The following is a 12,634-nucleotide window of genomic DNA, read 5'->3' as shown; positions in this document are numbered from 1 at the left end:
CAGTTTGAAGATAACTTCGAACATTTCCATTTTATCTGGCCTCTGTTGCTTCACTTCCTACATATAATGGGTGACCTGAGGTGGCTCTGCTACTCCTCTCTTCAGTTCTACAGGGTAAGTGAATACTTAGACTTAGACTTAGGCCTAACCAACGAAGTTTCATAAGGGACCTTAATAAATAATTGTGCCAATGCATTCATCACTACAACATTAATTGAAATTCTCCTTTCACTTGCTCCAGTTTTTATACCAATAGGCATGTAACAATTTGAAGACTGTTTCTCTAGATGAGTTGTACAGGATTTTCAGACAACCATGACAGTAACATCTTTAGAAGATGCACTTTAGGTCTCTTATTGCTCACTGAAAAAGCAAGTTGTTCTTGGGTTTCAAAGCGTCTCTCTAACAGTTCTGTAGATATACATAAGACAAACATACACTGTACACAAGGACTACTGTAGGCCTTGAAATTAGTGTAAGCTAATTCTGGAGCAAGTGAATTCACCCTAAGATTGATGCATCTTTAAAATTCTTTTTTCCCCTCCTGTTTGAAGCCGATACTGGAGCAATGTGTATCTGTGGTTGCTTCACTAAACATCAGATTGGAAAGAGTAGGAAAACAGATCTAAGAACACCAAGCTCATGTTTGACACTTCCAATAGCTGTGTGTAAAATCAAAAGACTGTGCAGCAAAAGACCACTATCAGGCTAAAGCAGGAACATTAAAATATACAAGTCTAGCTGAGTGATGTTGATAACTGAGCTTGAGGAATGTGCATTGTGTCATGGCCACTGACAGCTTTAACTAGGCAGGAAAACACAAGCACCTTTTCTCTGATAAAAGTTGTGGCATTGATAGTCTTTACTGACCTTATCTGAAGAATAATAAATGCTTCAGATCCCCAGTTTGTCCTTCTTACTTTTTTGGGTTGATTTTTATTTCCTTTGCCTTTTCAGTGACAAATTCTCCAGATAATTAAGAGGGGTGAAAAAACCCACCAGCCTTTCAAACTGCGCTAAAGGGTTGACTGAGACAACTGGCAGCAAGACAGCTTCTAAGTGTTCTTGATTTAAAGTATGGATTAGAAAACCCAGCCATTTTAAAGGGCCTCATGAAGTGATGGCTGTGTTAGCCCTGATGACAAAGGGGTGCAAAGCAATTACCCTTATCAAAGGGTAAGCACTGTGCAAAGGACACCAAAGAAGAAGGTAGGTACAAGTATCAAGGTCATAAGTTCTGGACAAGAGAATATCCTTCCTTTACTTTCCACTTCTAGCCCTCTATGTAGCTGCTTCCCACCCACCCAAAATATACTGTTTTGTACAGGAATATATACCTATATACAAGCTTTCTAGAAACCACCAGGATAACATGGTAAATACAATGCACCAAATAAATGTGAGCAGTTGTTGAACCAAATAAATGTGAGCAGTTGTTGAACCAAAAAAATGTGAGCAGTTGTCCTGCAAAGAGAACCTTCAAGTCAGTTGGACTGTTCAGCTATCGATCAAGAAGAAATTCTGACACAAAATGTCAGGCCAAGAGCCTTTTTTTTTCTTCAGTCTCTCTGTGCTGAGGTTTTTAGGTCAGATTCTAAAGGACACTGTGACAATCATGCTGTCTTCAGGAAAGCCAAATATTTACTGGTGATTTCACTACTTTTGCTGCATCTAAAATAGTGAGGGACTGGATATTGTCTACCGTATATACTTCTAGTCTTTATTCTTAAAAGAATTGATCTCCTCCAGTGAACAAACAAAATACTCTGAAGTAATTTCAAGAAAATGTTATTTATTATTTAATACTTCCCTTTGAATCAATTGCACAGAAGGCCACAACATGAAACAAATGCAGATATTAAAACACATCATAGGCTTCGTGTGTTAGCCTAATTTGGTTTCTGTGTTTACAAAATAAACACCAACGTAAATATTTAATGCAGGAGCTGCAGTAAGAAAAAGGACAAACTATTATTACTGTGAGAATGCTGAGCACAGTGAAAACTGTCTTTTAAATTACAACTTTCTTTTAGCTTGGGTTAGAACCTTTTCTTTTTTTTTTTCATAAAGGAAAAAGTCATAGTGCATTAATGGCAAATATCCATCAGGAAATAAGTCTAGAAGCAACTCAAAGTATATTGCTTAGAGAAAGATGGGTTTGCATTTGTGCCATGTTTATAATAAGCTTAATGCCAATATCTTGAAAATAACAGTAAATATTTAAGCTAAGGAATATTTCATACGATTGCAATAAATGTTTAATACAATGTAACTTTACAGTACTTCAAAAACTTATTGCTGCAAATATTTATCTAGAATTTTAATTAAATACATGTATAATCCATGAAATAAACTACTTCACAGCTTTGATTCGGCAAGCTGCTCAGCAGAAGTGCAGAGGTACATCCTCATGCAGCTGTTCACCGTGTCAGAGCCCAACACTGTGTATTTGAACTCCCAACCCTTGCCCTGCTTGCAGATCCTTCACTGTCAGGGCTGTCCCTCTTTTCTAATTTCTCTCTTCAGTTACTAAAGAAAAAAGTCAGAGACCAAGGTGCACAATGCACTACAGACAGGACTGTAACCTTTGCCTAGCAGTTCTTGCAGCTAGATGATACCTTCTGCTCCCACAGCCAACCAAAATGGAATCATAATTGCATTAGCCTCAGGAGACATCGTCCTTCTGGATGGTTTCCAGTGTGTTGAGTAGTCAGCCTCCTTTTCCAGTGCTGCAGTATCTGGAAAACAAAATAAACATTCTTTCTTCTGCTGGCACAGGGGTAAATTTAATTTCATTCCCTGTACGGGGTACATTGAAACCAGAGAAGGGCTACAGCAAATGCTTGTAAGTTGGTGTGGGGAGGAGTTTTTATCTGATTATTCCTATATGGCTTTGCATGTAGGATGTAGGAAAAGCTTCTTGTGGTCTCCAGCAATGCAAAATTTCTGACCATCTTGTGCATCTTTGTACCTACTCCCATTCTAAGGTCACCCAAGCTCATTTGTTTTTCCCAGGTTGGGTAAGTTCCCAGAAGTCGTAAGTCAGCCTTGCTCTATTTTTGTCTAAAAGCCTTTGGCTTTTAGGTGAGGGATTATTTTTCTACAATTAGATTACTTGTGACTTTAAAACACTTCTAAAGACTGCTGAATTGCTTTCTAGTGGTGCAGGTCTGTAATGAGATGCTGGTCGGACACCACTCTATGTCCCATGGGTCACTGGATCTTTCTTTAAAAGGAATCCTTTATTTGCTGGTTAAATCACTCTGTACCTGAACATCAGGGCAATAAGAAACCAATTCTGACAATTGCTGCTTTAATGCTGCTGTAGAAATGGAACCTGTATTTCTGGAAATTGTATGTTAGCAAAGCAATGAACATTTCCTCCTTTATGTCAGTTATAGTGCAGTAGCCTGTGATCTGTTTGACCTTTGTTGGAACGATTTGCAGCGTAAAAAGCATGGCTGTTTGGGAGAGAGGAGGGAGTGAAAATTAAGCAGGGAAGAAATTAGGCCCTTTGAATTAATAACTTATTTTTCTCTTTGTTTGAAAACAAGAAAAGAGTAAAAATATTGGTGTTCTATATTTTCTTAAACTATGCCCCAAACCCATTTTCTTTAAGACCTCTTTCTCTACTAGATCAGCACTTGCAAAATGTTATTACTCCTTTTACTTTCTTTAACATCAAAAAGACACAATGATTGAAAAGCTAAAAATACAGAACTCATTCTCTTCATTTGACACCAGTTAGTGCTCTATAGTGACTCTATGATTTGTTTTCTTATAAATTGCTTCTATCAGCATAGAAATGGGCCCTCAAAATAGAATCACCATGTAGTAGTAAAAGCTTTCTGATGACAGAAGACTGCTGCAGAAGACACTAGTTGGATTAGTAAAAGCAGTTAAAGGTGGTGATGCAAACAGTAATATTTGATAGAGCACTTATTTTCCTGATCCTCATATAACATAGTTAATGACTGTTATCTAACTAGAGACAGTCAGGACTGTGTACTGAGTCATGTAATTAATGGATTTGAATGTCTGTCCAAGTTCACAAAGTAAGCTTGCTCAGCCAACCCCGAAAGCTGGCCATCAGCACCCTTTGCACTGCAGAAACACTATGCAAGGGACAGTTAGCAACAACCCTGCCCCAGATCCTGGAAACCGTAATCATCTCCACAATTTTCCAGTGAGTTCACCTAAACATGGTGAGGAGAGGAGAAAGTGTGTTTTTACAGTTTTTTGAAGCTATAGTTGTGCAGTGATTTCAGTGAGGTTTGGTTAAGTTACAGAATCCTAGAATGATTTGAGTTGGAATGGACCTTGAAACGTCATCTGATCCAGTCCTACTGCAGTCAGCATGAACACCTTCAAGTAGATCAGCTTGCTTAAAGCCCTGTCCAACCTCACCTGGAAGGGGTCCAGGGATGGGGTATCTAACACCTTTCTGGGCAACTGGGGACAGTGAACACCCTCAGTGTAAAAAATGCCTTCCTTCCACCTAGTCTAAATCTCCCCCTTTTAGTTCAAAAACATCACCCCTTGTCCTGTCAAAAAAGGCTCTGCTAGAAAAGTCTATCCCCATCATTCTTACAAGTGTCTTTAAGTACTGAAAGGACACCACAAAGTCTCTTTGGAACCTTCTCTTCTCTAGGCTCAACAACTCCTATCCTTTCTTCATAGCAGAGGTGTTTTAGCCCTCTGATCATTTTTGTGGCCCTCGTCAGAAGTCCACATATGGAAAGTGAATGATATAGTGTGGAAAAGATTGGGGGTATTTCAAGGAATAGTGTCTACGTGTTTTGTGGCTAGAAAGTTGAGATGACCACTACTTTTTCTCTGTAAGCTTACATAAGCATGTCACAAGTAACGTGGTGCCAGATCTGCGAAGTTCTAGCGTCTGACCTATAATTCATGCGATCTTAAAACAAACTTAAGCACAAAATCAAGGAATAATTCTCAGTCTTTAAGGCATTACATGACAAAAATTCATTCTGTTCTCACCGAAATAAAATTAATTTATAGAGCTGATTTTGACAGGATAAACTCAGATGTCAGGGACCAGCGTGGTCCCTGGCAGAGCATAACCTCCCCCAGCACGTTCTTGTATGAACAGCCTCCCTCTGTTTCTCGGGCTCCTGCTTGCTAGCCTTTGTAATCCACACTGAAAGACACCTACCCATCAAAGTTCCCTTCAAACCAATGACTGTTTTCAAGCACCCCCATCCTGAAAGGACCATCCTCTGTAATTGCATTTCAATCTGCACCATTTATTAGTTGCCCATTCAAGCGATCATCAGCAAATACATGCTACAAGTAAAAGCTTTTCTGAATCTGTATTTTTGATGGTGCTGAATGGGAAGCCCTTAAAAAAAAACCCCGGGTACAGCTGTGTGACTGTGTGATGTGCTTAGTAAAGAATCAAGTATTAAGAGAGACAGCAGGACACTGTATGCATAGAAAGGAGTTGGATCCCAGCTCGATAAACCTGAATGCTCTTCAGGTTGAAAAATTTTGAAGAAATAGTACTGCTGTAGTTTGGGCCATTATTTATTCCATGCTGGGCTCTGTACCCTTTGTGAGTGGATTTCTTTGATAGGAACATGCATTCCTTTAGAAATGTACACTGTTTGTCATAGCAGCATGGGATGTTGTGAAACTTGAAAACGACACAGTCTGATTAATCATTTTTAAAAGGCTCCTTTTACTCATTGTATAAAAGAGTAGCCTTTGAAAATGCAAAAGTGAAGGCAAGTAAGTGGGTTTGTAGAACACAAAATGGTTTTGGATATTTTCAGACGACCTAGTGATCTGTTGTTACCTCTGACGGCAGGTTGCAGTTGACTTTTCTGCATATCCACCCCTTACCACTCCCTTTCTCAGAGCAGAGCTGTGTGTTTTCTCTGTTAGAGAGTTAGGCTGTCTTTTACCAGACTGCAGGGAATTGTGAAAAGGCACAAAAGTAAATCTCCATCATGGCTGCACGTAGAGGGTTAGGGCTGAACTGTGGACTAGATGAGTGACAGATGCTGTCAATGGACCCCTCTCCCTTCCCAAAGGGAAGAGAAAGGGAATAAGGGAGAGAGGTCGGTGGTTTGGGAAAGAAAACTTAAATAACTTTAATGAAACAATGACAATAAAATAGAATATGTCAAAATCTATAGAAAGCCAATATCAAACCAAACTCCCTCATGGCAATTATATCACCTTCTTCACAATACTGTGGGCAGGCTGTTGGAAGTTCCAGACTGGACTCAGTAGCAGACAAGAACCAGTCCTCTTTGGACAAGTGCATTGAAGAAGAGGCTTGACTCTGGTGATCTGTCAGATTTATACTGAATATGACATCCATGGAATGTAATCCCGTGCTGGTCAGTTCAGGGTCACTTGTCCTGGACAGAATGACTTCTGTTCTAACTCAAATGAGTATACTCTAGTACCAAACCATTGCTTATTGCACTTGTCTGTACACAGACAACTACACAGTTGGAAGGGAACAACAGCCAGTGTTATGAAGATTATGAAAGGACATTTGCAAGACAAATATAATCTCTAAACAATTAATTGAGTGGTCTGTGAGGACCTATGAGGAGCAGGTGATTTGTTTTTCCTCTTGCCTCTGTTCAGGTAGGGGGCGATCTTATGTCTATCTAAGAGAGGAAAAATGTTTACCAAACAAGAATATTTTGTTCTCTCTCTGCACATACAGGTTCATCCCAGAAGCTGGAAGCTGGCTTTATTCCAGTAATATACAGAGATCTATGGAGAGCCTTGTTTGCTATGTCCATGGTACAAACCTGAGAAAAAGCTGCACGGAGCATTCCCAAGAGGTGCTAAATGTGGGCAATTCATTGTGAACCTCATCTCAAGGTTAGCATTCATTTTCAAAATGTCATCAAGTCCTTCTATAATGAGCAAAGGGACAACTGTTTGGGGATATCACTGTTTGACTATTGTCTCTGCTGTTATGTCCACATGTACACTCACACATAGGAATTCAGACTTGCATTGTTCTTCTGCACTCCTCACCATCAACATCCTCTGTCACAAAGTCTGTCTCACTCATTTTAGAGCCCTGGGAGTAGAGTTAGGAGACTCTTGGCCCTCAAAGACAGGTCACTGTGAGCAAGTTGGTGAGACTGCTCTGCATATGGGTCCATGGCACATTTACTAGCAGAAAGTCAGCAAGGCAGAGCAGACCCCACCAACGGACTAGCATTGTGATTTCTTCCCTATCCATTGACCTCACATCCTAAAGATATGCTTGCAATGGGATAGGTCATTGTGCTGACACAGACACTGGGAAAGTAGGTGCTTAAAAGACCTGCAGAAGAGGCAGCAGCTGTGGATGAACTACACAGGCTTCATGTCAACAGGAACTGTCAATGGCCAAGCACTTCTAAAAATGCAGCAGGATGGCTGAATAGGTGCCAGACTCACTGGAAAATCAGTACTCCATTGTGAGGGTTGAGCACTTCTGAAAATGCAGCCTAAAGACCTGCTGCAGATGGCCTGGCCACCTCTCAGCAGGCACAAATCACAGTATTGAGGGCCATGAGGTGCTCAGAGGCTGTAGAGGATGAGAGGCGGACACTAGCTGACGGATAGGCTGGCAGCTGCAGCACCTGTCCCAACCAGCACGTTTGCCATTTCAGGATATTGCTCTTTCTCTGATCCAAGTGCAGAAGTTCTCTAATTCTGTTTGCAATGTGTTGATTATATTGGCCAATCTGATATTGTTTTTCTTTGAAGTTTTATGTTTCTGTTGTTTGATTGTGGCAGCTCCCTACTGAGGAGGAGGAAGCAAAAATCAGAATTAACCACAGACACCTAAGACTATTCAAAATCTCCAAAGAGAGAATCCAGCTCTGATCTTGACTCTCTTTTCCCCAAGAAAAACTATCAACCTGATCTCAAAATACTCTAGGTTAGCAAAGAGGTATCTTCATCTCCTTTTTAACTTTTTGAGGCTACTTATTGATTGACTCAGTCCTTTCTTCCTATACCAAAATCTTAAGGAAATGCTGTAGTATTTCATAGAATCATAGAAAGGTTTGCTTTGGGAAGGACCTTTAAAAGTCATGTAGTCCAATCCCCGTGCAGTGAGCAGGGATACCTTCTAATAGACCAGGTTGCTCAGATCAGAACATTTCCAGGAATGGGACATGTACCACTTTTCTGGGAAACTGACTTTTTCAAGCACTATCAATGCAAAATTGAGTACCCTTTAGGAAACACACTAAATTATTAAGCTTGTGACTTTCCAAATATACAGTTATTGTCACCTAAGTAAACTTAACCTGGAACTAATTGGGAAACAAAATACAGAGTTTTACAGAGAGCCAGTGTTATCCTGGGGTGCATCAAGAAAAGTGTGTCCAGCAGGTCTAGGGAGATTCTTCTCTCCCTCTACTCTGCCCTGGTGAGACCACACCTGGAATATTCTGTCCAGTTTTGGGCTCCCCAGTTCAAGAGAGACAAGCACTTGCTGGAGAGAATCCAATGGAGAGCCATGAAGATGATTAGGGGACTTGAGCACCTGCCCTATGAAGAGAGACTGAGAGACCTGGGGCTGTTTAGTCTTGAGAGAAGACAACTGAGAGGGGATATGATCAACATCTATAAATACCTGAGGGGTGGGTGTCAAGAGGAAGGGGCCAATCTCTTTTCAGTGGTGTGCAATAATAAGACAAGGAACAATGGATGCAAGCTTGAACATAGAAGATTTCACTTCAACATGAGGAGAAACTTCATTACACTGAGGGTGATGGAGCACTGGAACTGGCTGCCCTGAGAAGTTGTGGAGTCTCCTTCTCTGGACACATTCAAAGCCTACCTTAGTGCATTCCTGTGCAGACTGCCCTAGGTGATTCTGCTTTGGCAGCGGAGTTGGACTGGATTATCTCTGGAGGTCCCTTCCAACCTCTAATGTACTGTGATACTGTGATTCTCTGGCCATTGGTGGTGTCAGAGGGAAAAAGGCTTTAAGGACAAGGCACTAGTCCCATGGTAATGTTAAGAAAAGATGAATATCGCACCAGAGCTTAGCTCATAAGTAGTTGCTCCATTGCAGAGTGCTGCATGGGCAGCAGACAGCTGCAGATGGACACCTATATTTTATCTAATGCAAAGGAGATCACGGACTCTGGAGCTTGTAGACAGTTATAGGAAAAGATCAGAAAGGAAAGATCAAATTTTACAAAGCTGTATGTGCTATTCCTGATCACTGAAGCCTACTAACAGCAGAGAATGTGCTCAAGTAAGTGGTAATCCATGTCAGCTGAATTAAGGGTGGAACATTCACAGTTATATTAAACTGAAAGCATTGAAAAGCCTAGTAGAATCAATTCACAAGAAAAGACTTATTGACCTTTCTAGTTGATTTTCATATAGAGCCAACCCTAAACCCAGACAATATCTGTAATTTTTTTCCTGCACTATTTTAAGTTCTCAAGACAACCTCTTCCCATTTTAAAAAGTTGCTTTTTGAAATCTTGATGTGACTGATATGTTTCTGCTACCCTACGACTAACCCCCACTCCCACCCTTCACCCCCCCCTACCCCTGCCAAAACATCGTGGCAGAGTGAGGCTTGATAGCCAAGTGGTGAATTATACCAAAACTGGAATGACAACTGTTCTACCTACTTTTTGCACTGAAGATAATATCCTTCATGTGAAAGGTTGTGTCACTCAAGCAATGTCTATTTTATCCCTTAAGTATTTTGGGAAAATGTTGTAACCTTACCTTGTGTTATCCTTCAACAGCAGCCCCTCATTACATCAGGATCATCATTCTCTGTAAGCAGAACAGAAGCATTGTTCCTGATTGCAGCTCTAATGATTCAAAGGAGCAATCTCATAATTAGGTATGTATTCAAAAGTTGTTTACTTCACTTGATTTCCACAGAATTCAAGGCAGTGCAGTTACCTTGGGTTAGTTTCGGCATGTGCTGATGGGATGCTTTAAAATTCAACCCAACCTCTCACCATATTGTGTCCTTGTGACTTGAGCATAGTGAAACTTTGGAAGAATTTGAATTCCCATCTGAACTGACATCTGATGGTTATCATCCAGACGTAACCTTCAGCTTCAGCAAGAGATCTAGGCTGAACAAACACCAAGCACTTACATATTTTACCAACCCACAGTTTATACAGAGATTATTTTATGTTTAGATATCACTCTCGAGCAACTGGGACAGAGCCAGCTGCAGATCTGTATAAACAACAGATTTTACACATTGGGTAGTTCTTATGGATCTGGGTTAGTAAAAAGCAGAGTGAAAATCTAGCAGTTAAAATCTAGCCCAAACCCAACCAAATCTTTTTTTTTTCTTTTTCATTTTCCCAGGAAAGCACAGAGTGGCATTTAGACCACGAAAATACTGGAAGTAAATCAGATATGTGTGCTGCTCTGAACGAGGAGTTGCTAGAGCTTTAAATGACTGCCAGATGTCAAACAGCAAAATGCCTCTCCTTCCATAAAAGTAAAAATAGTTCACTAATAATTCACTTTAAAAGTCTGAGTCCAAATCTCTGTCAGAGATGTATTTCGGCTGCAACATTTGATACAGGCTAGGGGGGAAGATGCAAGCATGGATGTAATATGCTTTACCCTATAATCAAAGGAGGGAGATGAAAAATCTTTGCATTTTAGGACACTGAGCTACCATAAAACAAGAGCTGAGAACAACTGCTAACAGCAACCTTCCTTTCTTCTAGCAAAGAAGAAACGGTAATGACATTGGTTAAAATTCATGGTCAGATTGAGAGCTCATATTTTCCCTGAATAAAATCTCATATTGCAAGATGAATCATGACTGAACAAAACAAGATATACTTCTAAATACACATTTGGATATCTGTTTCCAGATGTGTGAGAGTAATTGGAAATTACATCTGTTTAGAATTTTTAATTTCTGTACTTTATCTTGTCGGGGTTTTTTATATTGTATGTAGAAATCAAAGCCTGTTTAGTGCAAGTCTTCTGCACAGTCAAAATCACCACGGTCTAAGGACATAGAATAGTTAGAGCAGGTCTGGGAGAGGGCCATAAAGATGATCCAAGGACTGCAGCACCTCTCCTATGAGGACAGGCTTGAGAAGGTTGGAGTTCAGCCTGGAGAAGAGAAGGCTCTGGGGAGACCTCAGAGCAACCTTCCAGTATTTGAAGAAGGCCTCCAGGATAGCTGGAGAGGGACTTGTTACAAAGGCATGTAATGACAGGATGAGGGGTAATGGCTTCCAACTGGAAGAAGCTGGATGTAGACTAGACCTTAGGAAAAAAATTCCTCCTCATGAGGGTGGTGAGGCACGTAAACAGGTTGCCCAGAGAAGCTATGGAGGCTCCAACCCTGAAAGTGTTAAAAATCCTTCCAGCCCAAACCATTCTATGATGTTATGTTTATGGATTGAGATGTGTATGAACATTTTTCACAAGCATTTCCTTAAATTTGATGTAAAATACATTCAATAGTTAAAACATCAGAATTGATGATCTAAAAGTCTTCATTGTGATGATGTTTAATCATCACAGATTCCGCTAAAGAAAATTGTGCCGCTCTGTTTATTGGTGCATTTGGAAGCAATCCATCCAGCGGTGGATAAGGAAAGCAGTGACAATATAACTTGTTTACATTTCAAAAGGCTTTTGAGGAGTTTAATCACAAGAGACTGGAGAAAAAGAAATAAAGTCAGGGAGTCAAAGTATACTAATTCATCAAAAAGCCATGTGGGAACAAATATATGGGTGCTAAGAATTAAAGGTGAACTTTTATCTTGGAAAAAGTATTAGAAGCAGAAGTGATCAAATTTTATTGTTGGACTAGAGCTGATCTAGAAAAGAAGTGGCAAAAAAGTGACCAAGTCTTTTGCTTTTATGAGAAAGAAGGAGCAAGTTTTGGAGAGAGTTGAAGAAGGCTGGAGGTGTAAAAAATGTCAGATCATATAATTCCTTCTCCTGGAGTCAGTTTGCATGCAAAAGCAATTAAAATGATAAATCCATCAAACGGCTCTATGATGAATTCAGTGCTTTTTGCCATTAAACTCTGGTTACTTTTCAAGAAGTTTTTATTAAGTGTCTTAATACTGCTTCTAAAAATTAAGGCCTGTTATCAGCAAGGACCTGTATTAGGCTTGGATTAATAGATGCCTTCTCTAGTACCGTGCTCAGGTATTAGCAGTTTTGATTATCCTGCTCTGGCAGGGGTGCTGGACTGGACGATCTTTCGACGTCTTATCCAACTCCTAACACTCTGTGATTCTGTGGTAAGAATGCAATGGACATTAGTAGACAGGTTGCAATACTATTGTTTCTGTATTATACATGGAAAGTGAATACAAATACATGCAGATTTTTGAGTGATGCTGATTTTCACAATAATTTATATGAATAATTTAAATTTGTCAAGTTTCACAACTTCCTCTACACCAATGCATTATTCAAATACCTACAGTGAGATGTTTTTACACATATCTCAATAAAAGAGAGCTATATTGGGCAGGGTGACTTTTAAATTCAGTTAAATCAATTTATGCTTCTTGTTCCGTGTCCCTGGCACTTTTTAAATCACTTATTCGTATTTATTTGCCTTCTGTCAGTATATAGATTCAATGGGGAGCTATTTTCAATAATT

At 39.9% G+C, this 12,634-nt stretch overlaps 1 long non-coding RNA gene across 1 annotated transcript; it reads left to right on the top strand.

Moving 5' to 3' along the window:
* Positions 1-12,086, top strand: LOC137444710 (uncharacterized). Its single transcript, XR_010988222.1, has 5 exons — positions 1-114; positions 958-1,209; positions 6,707-6,867; positions 9,765-9,865; positions 10,351-12,086. It is a non-coding gene; the product is annotated as an uncharacterized lncRNA (long non-coding RNA).
* Positions 12,087-12,634: the final 548 nt, after the last annotated feature.

Source organism: Melanerpes formicivorus, unplaced genomic scaffold (assembly GCF_026170545.1).
Source record: "Melanerpes formicivorus ecotype bairdi unplaced genomic scaffold, bMelFor1.0.p_v2 SCAF_12, whole genome shotgun sequence".
Classification (NCBI taxonomy): domain Eukaryota; kingdom Metazoa; phylum Chordata; class Aves; order Piciformes; family Picidae; genus Melanerpes; species Melanerpes formicivorus.
Note: the sequence above shows the minus strand (reverse complement) of the source record. Positions and strands in the feature narration are given on the sequence as shown.